Consider the following 15,422-nt stretch of genomic DNA (forward strand, 5'->3'; position numbering starts at 1 on the left):
CTTGTCCTTTAATTGGGCTCATTTGGCAAACTATTTATCACAGGTGTCTGAGATTCATTTCAGTGATCCAAAGAGCCATGAGACACAATACCATCCATGAGTTTAATTGAAAAACAAAAAACTGTGTGTTTATGACACTTACATCCAATTTGCATAATAATTTGGAACGCGGTGTATAACACCTGTACATTTATTAGTTATTTATTATTATTTAGTGTCATTGTGCTGTTTTGTTGTACTGTTATTTAGTTTGTTTTTGTTTCGTTTCATTGTGCTGTTTTGTTGTACTGTTGTTTAGTTTCATTTGCTTTTGTTTAGTTTCATTGTGCTGTTTTGATGTACTGTTATTTAGTTTGGTTTGTTTAGTTTAGTTTAATTTAGTTAGTTTTTTTGCGCCGTGTTTTGCTGCACTGTTGTGTAGTTTAGATTGTTTTTGTTTAGTCTCATTGTGCCCTGTTTTGTTGTACTGTTGTTTAGTTTGGTTTGTTTTCCTTTAATTTGTGTTGTTTTGTTGTATTGTTGTTTTGTTCAGTTTGTTTAGTTTCATTGCACTGTGTTTTGTTGTACTGTTGTTTAGTTTGGTTTAATTTAGTTTCATTGCACTGTTTTGATGTACTGTTGTTTGGTTTGTTTTTATTTAGTTTGTGTTGTTTTGTTTAGTTTCATTGCACTGTGTTTTGGTGTACTGTTGTTTAGTTCGGTTTGTTTTTGTTTAATTTGTGTTGTTTTGTTGTATTGTTTAGTTTCATTGTGCTGTGTTCTGTTGTACTGTTGTTTAGTTTGTTTTTGTTTCATTGTTATTGCTTTGTTTTCATTGTTCATTGTTTTGTTGTATAATTTTTGTTTAGTATAAATGTGTTGTTTTGTAGTTGTAATGTTAAGTTTGTTTGTTAAGATTAGTTTCATGTTCTGTTTTGTTGTATAGTTTTTGTTTAGATTAATTTTGTTGTTTTGATGTTTAGGTTGATGTTTTTTTATTTTTAGTTTAGTTTTTAATTTTGTTGTACTGCTGTATAGTATGTCTTTTTAGTATCATTGTGTTTTGTTCATTGTTGGGTAACACTTTATTTTAAGGTGTCCTTGTTTTTGTTTTGTTTCATTGTACTGTTGTTTAGTTTATTTTGTTTCATTGTGCTGTTTTGTTGTATAGTTTTTGTTTAGTTTCAATGTGAAACTAAACAAAAACAAGATGTCCTTGTTTTTGTTTTGTTTCATTGTACTGTTGTTTAGTTTATTTTGTTTCATTGTGCTGTTTTGTTGTATAGTTTTTGTTTAGTTTCAATGTGTTGTCTAGTTTATTTAGATTAGTTTCATTCTGTTTTGTTGTACTGTTGTTTTTTTAGTTTCACTGTGCTGTTTAGTTTCAATTTATTGTTTTGTTGTAATGTTTAGTTTGTTTGTTTAGACTAGTTTAATTGTGCTGTTTTGTTGCAAACATGTTTAGTTTGTTAAGAGTAGTTCCCTTTCAGTCGGTTCCTTCGACGTCTCGTCGATAGACCGACGAATTGGGATCTCGCCTAGAGAGACCAATCCACTTCATGTGTGTACAAACGAGCCAATGAATATTGGCATGCATGATTGCAGCCAGCTGCGGCTGATCACAGCGTGAGCATATAATGCGCAGCAGGTGCATGCATCATCAAGCTTTCGCTTTGGAGCTGGACCAGTCTATGCAGACGAGTCATCAAAGCAGTCCTCTTCAGCAAGTCTCTTCTTTTGTGTTGGTGGCACGGCGCTTCAGCGGCGGTGGTCTTCCGTGTCGAGTGGAGCACACAGCTGGTTTGCACCACCCACCTTCTGTGTTGCTGCGGCCATCTCCCCTGTGCGCTTCAGCACTAAAAGAGTGAATTTCTCTAAAAGAGCAAATTTCAAGCGGGTGAACGTCTTTATAAAGACGAGGCGATTACATCATGCCTTTTTCCCCGTGTGTTTCTGGATGCGGCCGTTACCTGGCGCCGGGCGATGGCCACGATCACTGCCTCACGTGTCTGGGCACTCAACACGCTGAGGCAGCGTTCGTGGATGAGTCATGCCCGCACTGCGGGAGAATGACTATCGCGGAGCTGCGAACCAGACTCCGCTTCCTGCAAAGGGGCGGGGTTCCAGTCCCGCTGCCCAGATCGAACGTTCCTCCCGGCAAACGCCGGGCGGGCGTGACGTCTGGAAGCAGGGGGCTGGCCGGTCTGTCGGTGACGGTGAGGAATTCCCCGCCGGGGGTTCCCCCTTCCGCCGACGCTCCGCTGCCAGTGGAGCTTCCGAGAGAGCGGGCGGGCTCTCCCCTGGGGGCACCGCCCGTTACTTTCGGGGCTCCCCCCGACGAACAGATGTCGGTCGCGGCATCGGAGGGAGAGCCGGATTTCTCCGGGGAGGAGGAAAGCACGCTGTCGTCCGCTGGGCGGTCAGCAGTGCCGGATACCGACCCAGAAATGATGGCTATGCTTGCCCGGGCCGCCGAGAGGGTAGGGCTTGAATGGAATCCTCCATCACGTCCCGAGCCCTCCCGGCTGGATGATTGGTATCTCGGGGTGGCTCGCGCTGGTTCTCAGCGTCCCACCCCAGTGCCTTTCTTCCCGGAAGTGCATGAGGAACTCACTTCGACGTGGAGGGCACCTTTCACTGCCCGAAACCGTTCGAGTGGGACCTCCTCCCTCACCACCCTTGATGGCGGAGCAGCGCGGGGATATACGGGCGTCCCGCCGGTGGAGCGTGCGGTCGCGATGCAACTGTGTCCGGGCGCCGCTTCCACTTGGCGGGGCGATAACCCGTCACTCCCGTCCCGGGCCTGTAGGCACTCGTCGGCACTGATCGGTAGTGCCTATACGGCCTGTGGCTCCGCTGCCTCCGCCTTGCACGCTATGGCGTTGCTACAGGTGCATCAGGCTCAGGCACTGAAGGACCTGTACGAGGGTGGTCACGACCCGGAAGTTCTCCGTGAACTCCGTATCGCCACGGACCTCGCGCTACGTGCGACGAAGGTGACCGCGCGGTCTCTGGGTCGTGCCATGTCCACCATGGTGGTCCAGGAACGCCATCTCTGGCTGTGTCTGGCAGACATGAGGGACTCTGAGAAGACCAGGTTCCTCGACGCCCCGGTGTCCCAGACCGGCCTCTTCGGCGACGCAGTGGAGAGCTTTGCCCAGCAGTTCTCCGCTGCCAAGAAGCAGACTGAGGCCATCAGTCACATCTTGCCCCGGCGTGCAGCTGCTGCCTCCACCCGGCCGCCGGCGGCACCTCAGTCTGCTCGTCGCCGAGGGCGGCCCTCGGCTTCCGCCTCCGCTCCACAGCAGCCACCGCAGCAGCCTTCACAACGGCGCCGTGGAGCCGGTCGTCGAGCCGCCGCCCAGCCCGTCCAGGCTCCCAAAAAGACCACTGGGAAGCGCAAGAACAAGAGACCCTGAGACGGGCGACCCAGAGATGGAGGATGCTGCTCTTCGGGAGATGGTGATCGCACCACTCCCTCCCCCGGAGGAGGGCCGGGCGGAGAATCTTTTGTTTGTTTTTTTCCCGCCGCCGACCGTCAGGTCGGTGGTACCCAAATTCTCGACAAAAGAGCAGATTTCTCTATCTCTGGGTCCCTTCGGGGGCCCACGGGGAGTGCGCGGGTCACCCCAGCGCCTCACCCGTCCCCCCCCCTCGCCAGTGAGCAACGATGGGCGGTTCGAGAGCACGGCAAGACGGACTACTCACGCACCATCGGCTCCTGCGCAGGTAAGCGTCTCGCACACACTACATACAGACGCTGTGATCCCGCTTCGGACCGGCTACGAGACGCCCGGGCGGGGTCCCTGCGCCCCCTATCGCTGCTCCCCCGCGGGTACGTCGGTGGTCCCCCTGGTGCCACTTGCTCATTATCTGGGAGCCTGGAAAGAGCTTCCCAGCCCATCTTGCTGGCTCCTTCGGACCGTCAGACTCGGCTATGCGATTCAGTTCGCCCGGCGCCCTCCCAAATTCAGAGGTGTCCATTTCACCTCAGTCAGGGCCGCAGATGCTTCCATCTTGCGTGCAGAAATTGCAACCTTGCTGGCGAAGGAAGCAATTCAGCCGGTCCCTCCAGCCGATATGAGGTCGGGCTTCTACAGCCCGTACTTCATAGTACCCAAGAAAAGCGGCGGGCTTCGGCCGATCTTGGATCTGCGCGTCTTGAACCGGGCCCTTCACAGGCTACCGTTCAAGATGCTCACACAGAAGCACATCTTCAGATGTGTCCGTCCCCAAGATTGGTTTGCAGCGATCGACCTGAAGGACGCGTACTTTCATGTGTCTATCCTTCCACGCCACAGACCTTTTCTGCGGTTCGCGTTCGAAGGCAGAGCATATCAGTACACAGTCCTGCCCTTCGGGCTGTCCCTCTCCCCCCGTGTCTTCACGAAAGTCGCGGAGGCGGCCCTCGTTCCCCTCAGAGAACAGGGCGTTCGCATTCTCAATTACCTCGACGACTGGCTCATTCTAGCACAGTCTCGGGACCAATTGTGCGAACACAGGGACTTGGTGCTCACACACCTCAGCCGGTTGGGTCTTCGGGTCAACTGGGAAAAGAGCAAACTCACTCCAACTCAGAGGATCTCTTTTCTCGGTATGGAACTGGACTCGGTCACTCAGACAGCACGCCTCACGCAGGAACGTGCTCAGTCTGTGTTGAACTGCCTGAATATGTTCAAGAGCAGGACAGCGGTCCCACTGAAACAATTTCAGAGGCTCCTGGGGCATATGGCGGCAGCAGCAGCGGTTACTCCGCTAGGGCTGCTCCATATGAGACCGCTTCAACACTGGCTTCATGGCCGAGTCCCGAGGAGAGCGTGGCTACGCGGCTCTTACCGGGTTCAAGTGACACCGGCCTGCCGCCACACCTTCAGCCCGTGGTCAGACCCCTCGTTCCTACGGGCAGGAGTACCCTTGGAACAGGTCTCCAGGCATGCTGTGGTATACACAGATGCCTCCACCACCGGTTGGGGAGCCACGTACGACGGACAGGCAGTTTCAGGGGTTTGGACGGGCCCCCAGCTAACTTGGCACATCAACTGCCTCGAGTTGCTTGCAGTACGTCTCGCCCTGCTCCGACTCAAGGGGCACCTACGGGGCAAGCACGTGTTGGTCCGCACGGACAACATTGCGACCGTTGCGTACATCAACCGACAAGGTGGTCTACGCTCCCGTCGCATGTCGCAACTCGCCCGTCATCTCCTCTTGTGGAGTCAGAAGCATCTGAGGTCGCTTCGTGCCATTCACATTCCCGGGTCGCTCAACCGTGCGGCCGACGAGCTCTCACGAGCTGCGCTTCCCGGAGAGTGGAGACTCCACCCCCAGTCGGTCCAGCTGATTTGGAGACGTTTCGGCGAGGCTCAGGTAGACCTGTTCGCCTCCCAGCAGACGTCCCACTGCCGGCTATTCTTCTCCCTGACCGAAGGAACACTCGGCACGGATGCGCTGGCTTGCAGCTGGCCGCGGGGCCTTCGCAAATATGCGTTTCCCCCAGTGAGCCTTCTTGCACAGACACTGTGCAAGATCAGGGAGGACGAGGAGCAGGTCCTTCTGGTAGCCCCCTATTGGCCCACCCGGACCTGGTTCCCCGAACTTGTGCTCCTCGCGACAGCCCCTCCCTGGCAAATTCCTCTGAGGAAGGATCTACTGACTCAGAGACGGGGCACCCTATGGCACCCGCGTCCAGACCTCTGGAAACTACATGTCTGGTCCCTGGACGGGACGCGGAGGTTCTAAGTGACCTACCCCAAGGGGTAGTTGACACTATTACTTCGGCACGAGCGCAGTCTACTAGACATGCCTACGCCCTAAAATGGAACCTGTTCGTTGATTGGTGTTCCTCCCATGGAGAGGACCCCCGAAGTTGCCCGATCAGAGCCGTGCTTTCCTTCCTGCAGCAAGGGTTGGAGCGTAGGCTGTCCCCCTCAACCCTTAAAGTCTATGTGGCTGCTATTTCCGCTAACCATGACCTCGTAGAGGGAAGGTCGGTAGGGAAGCACGACCTGGTCACCAGGTTTCTTAGGGGCGCCAGAAGGTTAAATCCTACTAGGCCCCCCTCTGTACCCTCTTGGGACCTGTCTCTAGTCCTTACAGCGCTACAGCAGGCTCCCTTTGAGCCCTTGCATTCAGTCGAGCTGAAGTTTCTCTCAATGAAAACTCTGCTCCTGCTTGCATTGGCTTCCATCAAGAGGGTAGGAGACCTGCACGCATTTTCGGTCAACGATTCGTGCCTAGACTTCGGCCCGGCGGATTCCCAGGTAACACTGAGGCCCCGGCCGGGTTATGTGCCCAAGGTTCCCACTACTCCCTTCAGGGACCAAGTGGTGAGCCTGCAAGCGCTGCCCTCGGAGGAGGCAGACCCAGCCCTGGCTTTGCTTTGTCCCGTCCGAGCACTAAGATGCTACGTTGACCGGACACAAAGCTTCAGGACCTCAGACCAGCTCTTCGTGTGTCATGGAGGCAGGCAGAAGGGGAATGCCGTCTCCAAGCAGAGGATGGCCCACTGGATAGTTGATGCCATTACCCTGGCCTATCAGGTTCAGGGTGTGCCCTGCCCCCTCAGGCTGAGAGCACACTCAACGAGGAGTGTTGCATCCTCCTGGGCGGTGGCTCGTGGCGCCTCGCTGAATGACATTTGTAGAGCGGCGGGCTGGGCGACCCCTAACACGTTCACAAGGTTCTATAGCCTTCGTGTAGACACAGTCCCCTCCTGCGTTCTCACCTCAAACGGGTAGAGACATAGAGAGGCCTTGGGTCGGCTTGTTATATTGCTCCAGAGTAACCCAAGAGTAGCTCTGTTGAGTTCCTCCGCTGAGCGGACACCCGACGTAGCGGAACGTCAGGCGTCAGGCCCTTATTCGATGAATCCTGCAGAACCGGTAAAGGGCTAGGCTCTACGTAGAGACTTAATTGCATCTCTTACGTTCTCCACATTGCGCCCTAGAGGCTGTGTGTTTCCCCGGTAGGTCCTCTACCACTATACGAGGGTTCAATCACCTCCAATCTTCCATATACCCTGAGTTGAGTCATATGTGTATTGCTCCGAACCTCCGATCGGAAGGACGTGAGCTCCGCATATCCCCAGTGTTCCAGCTTCACTGAGATGGTGGTGCTATGTTATATGGTGACTGGTTCTTCTTGATGCAAGCCCCTGGCCAAAGCCAGTAATAGGACCCAGGAGGCCCGCTCAGGACACTGGAAGGGGCAGCAGCCACGGCGCTTTGTTAGGGATCCCAATTCGTCGGTCTATCGACGAGACGTCGAAGGAACCGACTGAAAGGGAACGTCTCGGTTACGTATTGTAACCCTCGTTCCCTGAAGGAGGGAACGGAGACGTCTCGTCCCGTCGCCGTGGCTCCTGTACCGCCGCTGTGGGCCGGGCCTGTCCCAGCTCCTCAGCGAAATCTTGATGATGCATGCACCTGCTGCGCATTATATGCTCACGCTGTGATCAGCCGCAGCTGGCTGCAATCATGCATGCCAATATTCATTGGCTCGTTTGTACACACATGAAGTGGATTGGTCTCTCTAGGCGAGATCCCAATTCGTCGGTCTATCGACGAGACGTCTCCGTTCCCTCCTTCAGGGAACGAGGGTTACAATACGTAACCGAGACGTTTCATGTGGTGTTTTGTTGTATAGTTTTTGTTTAGATCAGTTTTGCTGTTTTGATGTTTTTGACTTTAGTTTCATTTTGTTGTACTGCTGTATAGTTTGTCTTTGTTTACTATCATTGTGCTTTGTTGTGCATAACACTATTTTAAGGTGTTCTTGTTACATGTTAATTACTATTATAATAACAATTAATTATGCTAAATTGCATGCATGTAACCCTAAGCCAAACCCTAATCCTAACCATACAGTAAGTACATGTAGTTAATTAATATTATACAGTACCTAAATGCATAATTACACTGTAACAAGGACACCTTAAAAATGTGTAACCCATTGTTGTACTGTTTAGTTTAGTTTAGTTTAGTTTGTTTCTGTGTTGCTTCATTGTGAATTTTGTGCTCATAGCATGTAAAGTCTTCATAGAAAACATGATTTGTTGTTTTGCAAAACACTTATTCAGCTTATTATTACTGCTTTAACAAAATAGGTAATTGCTAAAATGATGCTATATTTCAAGTCATGACAAATATGAATTCATTTGACAGTAACATGCTAACTGTTGCCGGAATATTCTTTGTCTTCAATCATCACCTCATTTTTACAATGCACAAACATACATCTTGCTTGAAAGCGTATTCATTATCAGCCGTACAGTTATGCATGACGAATCATAAGGGGGCGAGAGAAAAATATGGGCCAGCACCCAGAAGAGGAGAACTTATAGGCTATAGCAATTAAATTTGTGAGAGAGGCGCTGTAGAGATGAGTGCTCTGGAAAGAGCAAGCACTTTAATGAGAGCCCATGAAGATATATGGTCACGCAGGTTAGAAGTTATTGCAACCATCGTACGAGGGGCAAACAACTGTTTTACAGAGGAACCATAAAGGTTTCTGAGGGATACATATATGCCTGGCTTAGACAAACTGTGATTTATGATAGTCTTGTTCAGCTAGAATTCCCCTCCAAATTCGTAGCACTGAAATGCTTACTGCACAGAAAATGGAAAGGGAGGGCATGAGTGTGGGGGAAAATGAAAAGTAAATGACAACAAAATAAAATACTTGTGTAAGTTGGAGGTGGATGTATTTAAAGTCAACATCAAACTGCATTCACCTAGTTTACTTCAAAGCCAGAAACCTCGCCAGCACCTGCTTTTGAGGAGGCTTTTTGACAAGGACGTCAAGGTCAAATTCACCCTCAACATATCCGGGGTAATGTTTTTAGCTATTTCTGTAATATTTAGTACATTAACATTAATTAGCATTAAACTATTGGTCATTATCTGCAAGATTAAGAATGCATCACCTATAACAGTTGCTAAAATAGTGCCTAATTATCTGTTTGACTACTGGTTAATATTAGCCACTGGGTGAACCAGGTGATGCAACAACTTCTATTCTTGTATTGGTATAACTTTATTAACCATACTTTTTTTTTTTCCAGGACATGTCCTGGCCAAGACTTTTAAATTTCCTAAAATGTCTGCATTTTGGCTTTGTTTTCCTATTGACGTCAGGTGTGTTTGACTTGAAGCAGTTCTGTGCAGATCGATCAGTGTTTGAAATAAAAGTACCACAAGAGTGTTTTGAAAGCATAAGGAGCCATCTGCCCTCCTAACGCTCTCGCTACATTTTGTTGTCAAACACAGATCAAGTCAAACACACCTATGCTCTCTACAGTCCTCGTACATTATGATTATGTGTATTTTCATTGCTTTGACCGAAAGCAATTGGTTGACTATTTACAATGCCTGCACTTTATTGGTCAAACCTCTTTTTCAGTCATTACCTCCGGCAGCTATGAAAACAATATAGCATAATAAAGCCAAAATCTGGCAATTTAGAAATCCTGGCCAGGGCATGTCCAGGAAAAAGAGGAAGTATGGTCACCCTAGTTCAGATTCATTGTGCTGTGTTTTGTTGTGCTGTTGTTGTTTTTTTAGTTTCATTGTGCCGTTTTGTTGTACTGCTGTTTAGTTTGTTTTTGTTTAGTTTCATTGTACTGTCTTTTGTTGTACTGTTTTGTTTAGTTTGTTTTTGTTTAGTCTCATTGTGCTGTGCCGTTTCGTTGTACGGTTTCATTTGTTTTTGTTTAGTTTCATTGTGCTGTGCCATTTTGTTGTATTGTTTCATTTAGTTTTGTTCATTTTTGTTTTGTTTCATTGTGCTGTGCTGTTTTGTTGTACTCTTTTAGTTTGTTTTTGTTTAGTCTCATTGTGCTGTACTGTTTTGTGGTAGTGTCTAGTTTAGTTTGGTTTTGTTTTGTTTCATTGTGCTGTGCTGATTTTATATGGGTAATTTTGTTTTTGTTTAGTCTCATTGTGCTGTACCGTTTTGTTGAATTGTTTTGTTTCGTTTTGTTTGTATTGTTTCATTGTGCTGTGCAATTTTTTGTACTGTTTAGTTTAGCTTGTTTTTGTTTAGTCTCATTGTGCTGTGCCGTTTTGTTGAATTGTTTCATTTCGTTTTGTTTGTATTCTTTCATTGTGCTGTGCAATTTTTTTGTACTGTTTTGTTTAGCTTGTTTTTGTTTACTCTCATTGTGTTGTGCCGTTTTGTTGTACGGTTTAATTTGTTTTTGTTTAGTTACATTGTGCTGTGCCATTTTGTTGAATTGTTTCATTTCGTTTTGTTTGTTTTTGTTTTGTTTCATTTTGCTGTGCAATTTTTTTGTACTGTTTAGTATGTTTTTGTTCAGTTTCATTGTGCTGTGCTGTTCTGTTGTATGTACTGTTGTTTATTTTGATTGTTTCATTTAGTATATATTTGTGCTATATCTTATTTTGTTGTACTGTTTGTTTAGTTTGTTTTTGTTTAGTTTTATTGTGATGCCCTGTGTTGATGTACTGTTGTTTAGTTTAGTTTAATTGTGATGTGCTGTTTTGTTGTACTGTTGTTTAGTTTGGTTTGTTTTTAATTTCATTTGTGCTGTTTTGTTGTACTGTTGTTTTGTTTATTTTTTTTATTTAGTATCATTGTGCTGTTATTTTGTTGTTCTGTTTCATTAAGTTTGTTTTTGTTTAGTTTTATCATGCTGTTTAGTTCTATTGTGTTTTCTATCGTGTTTTCTTGTACTGTTATGTTTATTTATTTATTTATTTATTTTTTGTCTAGTTTGATTGTATTGTGTGGCTTTGTTGTACTGTTGTTTAGTTTGTTTTCATTTAGTATCATTGTGCTTTGTTATTTTGTTGTACTGTTGTTTTGTTTAGTTTCATTGTGCTGTTCTGTGCTGTGTTTTGTTGTACTGTTTTTTAGTTTATTTTGTTTTCATTTAGTATCATTGTGCCGTTTTGTTGTTTTATTTAGTTTGTTTTTGTTTAGTTTTATCATGCTGTCCTGTTTTGTTGTAGTGTTGTTTTGTTTAGTTTAATTGTGCTGTGCTGTGCTGTTTTGTTGTACTGTTACGTTTAGTTTTTTTTTTTTGGTTAGTTTCATTGTGCTGTGCGGTTTTGTTGTACTATTGTTTAGTTTAGTTTAGTTTAGTTTAGTTTGTTTTCGTTTAGTATCATTGTGCTTTATTTTGTTGTACTGGTTTGTTTAGTTTGTTTTTGTTTAGTTTGATCGTGCCGTCTTGTTTTGTTGTACTGTTGTTTAGTTTAGTTTGTTTTCATTTAGTATCATTGTGCTTTATTTTGCTGTACTGGTTTGTTTAGTTTGTTTTTAGTTTTATCATGCTGTCCTGTTTTGTTGTACTGTTGTTTTTGTTTAGTTTAGTTTGTTTTCGTTTAGTATCATTGTGCTTTATTTTGCTGTACTGGTTTGTTTAGTTTGTTTTTAGTTTTATCATGCTGTCCTGTTTTGTTGTACTGTTGTTTTTGTTTAGTTTAGTTTGTTTTGTTTAGTTTTATCGTGCTGTCTTGTTTTGTTTTACTGTTGTTTAGTTTAGTTTGTTTTCATTTAGTATCATTGTGCTTTATTTTGCTGTACTGGTTTGTTTAGTTTGTTTTTAGTTTTATCATGCTGTCCTGTTTTGTTGTACTGTTGTTTTTGTTTAGTTTAGTTTGTTTTCGTTTAGTATCATTGTGCTTTATTTTGCTGTACTGGTTTGTTTAGTTTGTTTTGTTTAGTTTTATCGTGCTGTCTTGTTTTGTTTTACTGTTGTTTAGTTTAGTTTGTTTTCATTTAGTATCATTGTGCTTTATTTTGCTGTACTGGTTTGTTTAGTTTGTTTTGTTTAGTTTTATCGTGCTGTCTTGTTTTGTTTTACTGTTGTTTAGTTTAGTTTGTTTTCATTTAGTATCATTGTGCTTCATTTTGCTGTACTGGTTTGTTTAGTTTGTTTTTAGTTTTATCATGCTGTCCTGTTTTGTTGTACTGTTGTTTTTGTTTATTTTAGTTTGTTTTCGTTTAGTATCATTGTGCTTTATTTTGCTGTACTGGTTTGTTTAGTTTGTTTTTGTTTAGTTTGATCGTGCTGTCCTGTTTTGTTGTACTGTTGTTTTTGTTTATTTTAGTTTGTTTTCGTTTAGTATCATTGTGCTTTATTTTGCTGTACTGGTTTGTTTAGTTTGTTTTTGTTTAGTTTGATCGTGCTGTCCTGTTTTGTTGTACTGTTGTTTTTGTTTATTTTAGTTTGTTTTCGTTTAGTATCATTGTGCTTTATTTTGCTGTACTGGTTTGTTTAGTTTGTTTTTGTTTAGTTTGATCGTGCTGTCCTGTTTTGTTGTACTGTTGTTTTTGTTTATTTTAGTTTGTTTTCGTTTAGTATCATTGTGCTTTATTTTGATGTACTGGTTTGTTTAGTTTGTTTTTGTTTAGTTTGATCGTGCTATCTTGTTTTGTTGTACTGTTGTTTAGTTAAGTTTGTTTTCGTTTAGTATCATTGTGCTTTATTTTGCTGTACTGGTTTGTTTAGTTTGTTTAGTTTAGTTTTATCGTGCTGTCCTGTTTTGTTGTACTTTTGTTTTTGTTTAGTTTCATTGTGCTGTGCTGTGTTTTGTTATACTGTTTTTTTTTTAGTTTATTTTGTTTTTCATTTAGTATTATTGTGCCGTTTTGTTTCATTTAGTATGTTTTTGTTTAGTTTTATCATGCTGTCCTGTTTTGTTGTAGTGTTGTTTTGTTTAGTTTAATTGTGCTGTGCTGTTTTGTTGTACTGTTACGTTTTCATTGTGCTGTGCTGTTTTGTTGTACTGTTACGTTTAGTTTTTTTTTTTGTTAGTTTCATTGTGCTGTGCTGTTTTGTTGTACTGTTACGTTTAGTTTTTTTGTTTTGTTTCATTGTGCTGTGTGGTTTTGTTGTACTGTTGTTTAGTTTAGTTTGTTTTCGTTTATCATTGTGCTTTATTTGGTTGTACTGGTTTGTTTAGTTTGTTTTTGTTTAGTTTCATTGTGCTGTCCTGTTTTGTTGTAGTGTTGTTTAGTTTAGTTTAATCATGATGTGCTGTTTTGTTTTACTGTTGTTTAGTTTAGGTTGTTTTGTTTAGTTTTATCGTACTGTGCTATTTTGTTGTACAGTTTGGTTTGTTTTTCCATTTAATTTGTGCTGTTTGTTATACTGTTGTTTTTGTTGTGTGTTCAGTTTTTGTTTAAGTGTGCATGTCCTTGCTTAGTTTCATTGTGCTGTTTTTTTGTTTTTTTTGTTTAATTGTGCAGTTGTCACACCCTCTGCATGTTCCCTCAGCCCCAATCACCACGATCCTCCACCAACCAGCCAATCACCACCACAGCACACCCGTGAACCATCACCAGAATTCTAATCACCGTCACCTGCACCAGCAATCACCACACCCTTTATATACTTACCTCTGTCACTCACTCACCGGCTGGTATCGAAGTTGCATGGATGTTTCTCTGTGGATCTTCTCCCCCTCCTGTTGTCTCTCCTGTGCTCCTCGTGGATTATTCCGATGTTCTCCTGTGCTCCTCGTGGATTGCCCCGATGATCTCCTGTGAAACACGCTAATCGTGTTAGAGGGAAGTGACTGTTGCTAACGCTATGATCCTTATGAACTTGAACTCACCTGTTGTGTTGTGTTTGAAGATTTGACCACAGAGACCTTTATTCACCCGTTTACACGTGTGTTGAACTGTGCACGTTTGTTAATAAATACCTTGAAAGATACTCACCTTCTCCCTTTGTGTGTGGTCGTGACAGCAGTTTCAGTGTAATTTATTGTAACATTGTCATTTTGTACAATTTTGACTTCTGACTTTCTGCTTGAGTTTCACAGAGAAAGAAAACTTTTTATTTCATTTCAAACAACATGAGGGCTAGACTCATCCCTTTAATATTGAATACTGAAAGGGGTCAGCACTGTTGCGTTAAAGCTTTCAAGAGTACAGGCGACAAGACGTGACTGATGGCATTCAACGGCGAGGTAAGATGTTCTGTGAAGCTGCAGGGGTGAAAAGAGGTTCTGTGTTAAAAATGCAGAGGGAGATATGTATGAAGAATACTAACATCTCTGCTAACGCTGACTAGCTAAACTCTAGCCTTTCACAAAACCAACATATCAGTGTGTTGCAATCTCAGTGCAACCTAAAGAAACCTCACAGTGAAACGGCCAAATCAACACTAAAATTTTCATCAGTGACTTATTTGCTTGCTTGCTTGCTTAAACCCCACATTGGAGGTATTCTATCAATGTTTTTTGACATGTCATATATTCAAATCAGGTTATTTTCATTCAGAATCTTTTTCTCTGCCTGCTGGCTGCTAATAAGAAATACGAGTTTTGTTCTTTGTTTTGCTTTTGTTTGTTTATTCCAATTAGCCTACTTTCACGCCTGCTAATGCTGAGATTTCAGATGCACTGATGTTGTGTTTATCTTTTTAAATAAATGAACAAATCAAGAAATAAATTGAGAGGGAATTTGCACATAACCTTTCGCCCAAGACATCTTGTGCTTTTTGTGTACGTAGGTGTGTTTATAATTCACCCAGCATTACCCAATTAAAAGTGATCTGATTTTTTTATACTTGAAAATATGTGACATTCAATTTCTCTCATTTGTTATAAAAGACACCAATAAATTTGAGGAATTAAATATTCTATAAACATTTCTCTATAAAGCATAAATACATAAAGCACTTATGTTTAAAAAAAATACTGTATGTATGACTATGCAGATGTTAAAACTGCATGTATTTACACAAATACTCACAATTTCAACTGAAACATTTGCTGCACTATATGAGCCGAAAAGAGAATCTTTGGCAGCTTTGTCACTAAGACCAAGGTCTGATCTTAAAACATATGTGCTAGCAGCTAGCAGCTTGAGCCTTGGATAAAGGGGAAAGCCTGGAGAGTCTTTCTTTCACACTTCCCTAAAACCCCCGAAACTCAGACGCATGTTGGCTAATGCCGGGGAAAGATACTGGGTTTATGGAGTTCATTACGACACATTGAACAAACCACAAACCAATTCGTGACAACCTACATTCATCCAACGCAAAGTTTATGTGGGGAGAGAAAAAGACTCTCTTCTTTCTTTTAATGACCTGTTTGCATTTTATAAAATCTTAAAACATCCACCGCGTAGCTAAGGAACATCTGCTTTTTCTTTCAGTGTCTCCACAGGTTTGAGATCTATTATTCAGAGCTTTCGAGTATTTTTCTCATACCAATTAAACTCTCACTCAGGTCTCGACACGGTTCCCACAACACTTCGGATGAGCTTCACAGAGCTCAGGGACTCCAAGCGCAGGTCATGAGGGACAGATATGCAACCTCCCCTGCTTACCATGTCAGTTTTGAAATTCAGAAGCACAAGAACGTCTCTATTCAGCACAGGCCAACGACATACTATGATATAAGTCTCAATTATTGATGCTTTTGACATCTATGCCTCTTTAAGAAGTATCAAAGTCCTTTTGATGCCAT

Source organism: Garra rufa, chromosome 9, assembly GCF_049309525.1.
Source record: "Garra rufa chromosome 9, GarRuf1.0, whole genome shotgun sequence".
NCBI classification, from domain to species: Eukaryota; Metazoa; Chordata; class Actinopteri; order Cypriniformes; family Cyprinidae; genus Garra; species Garra rufa.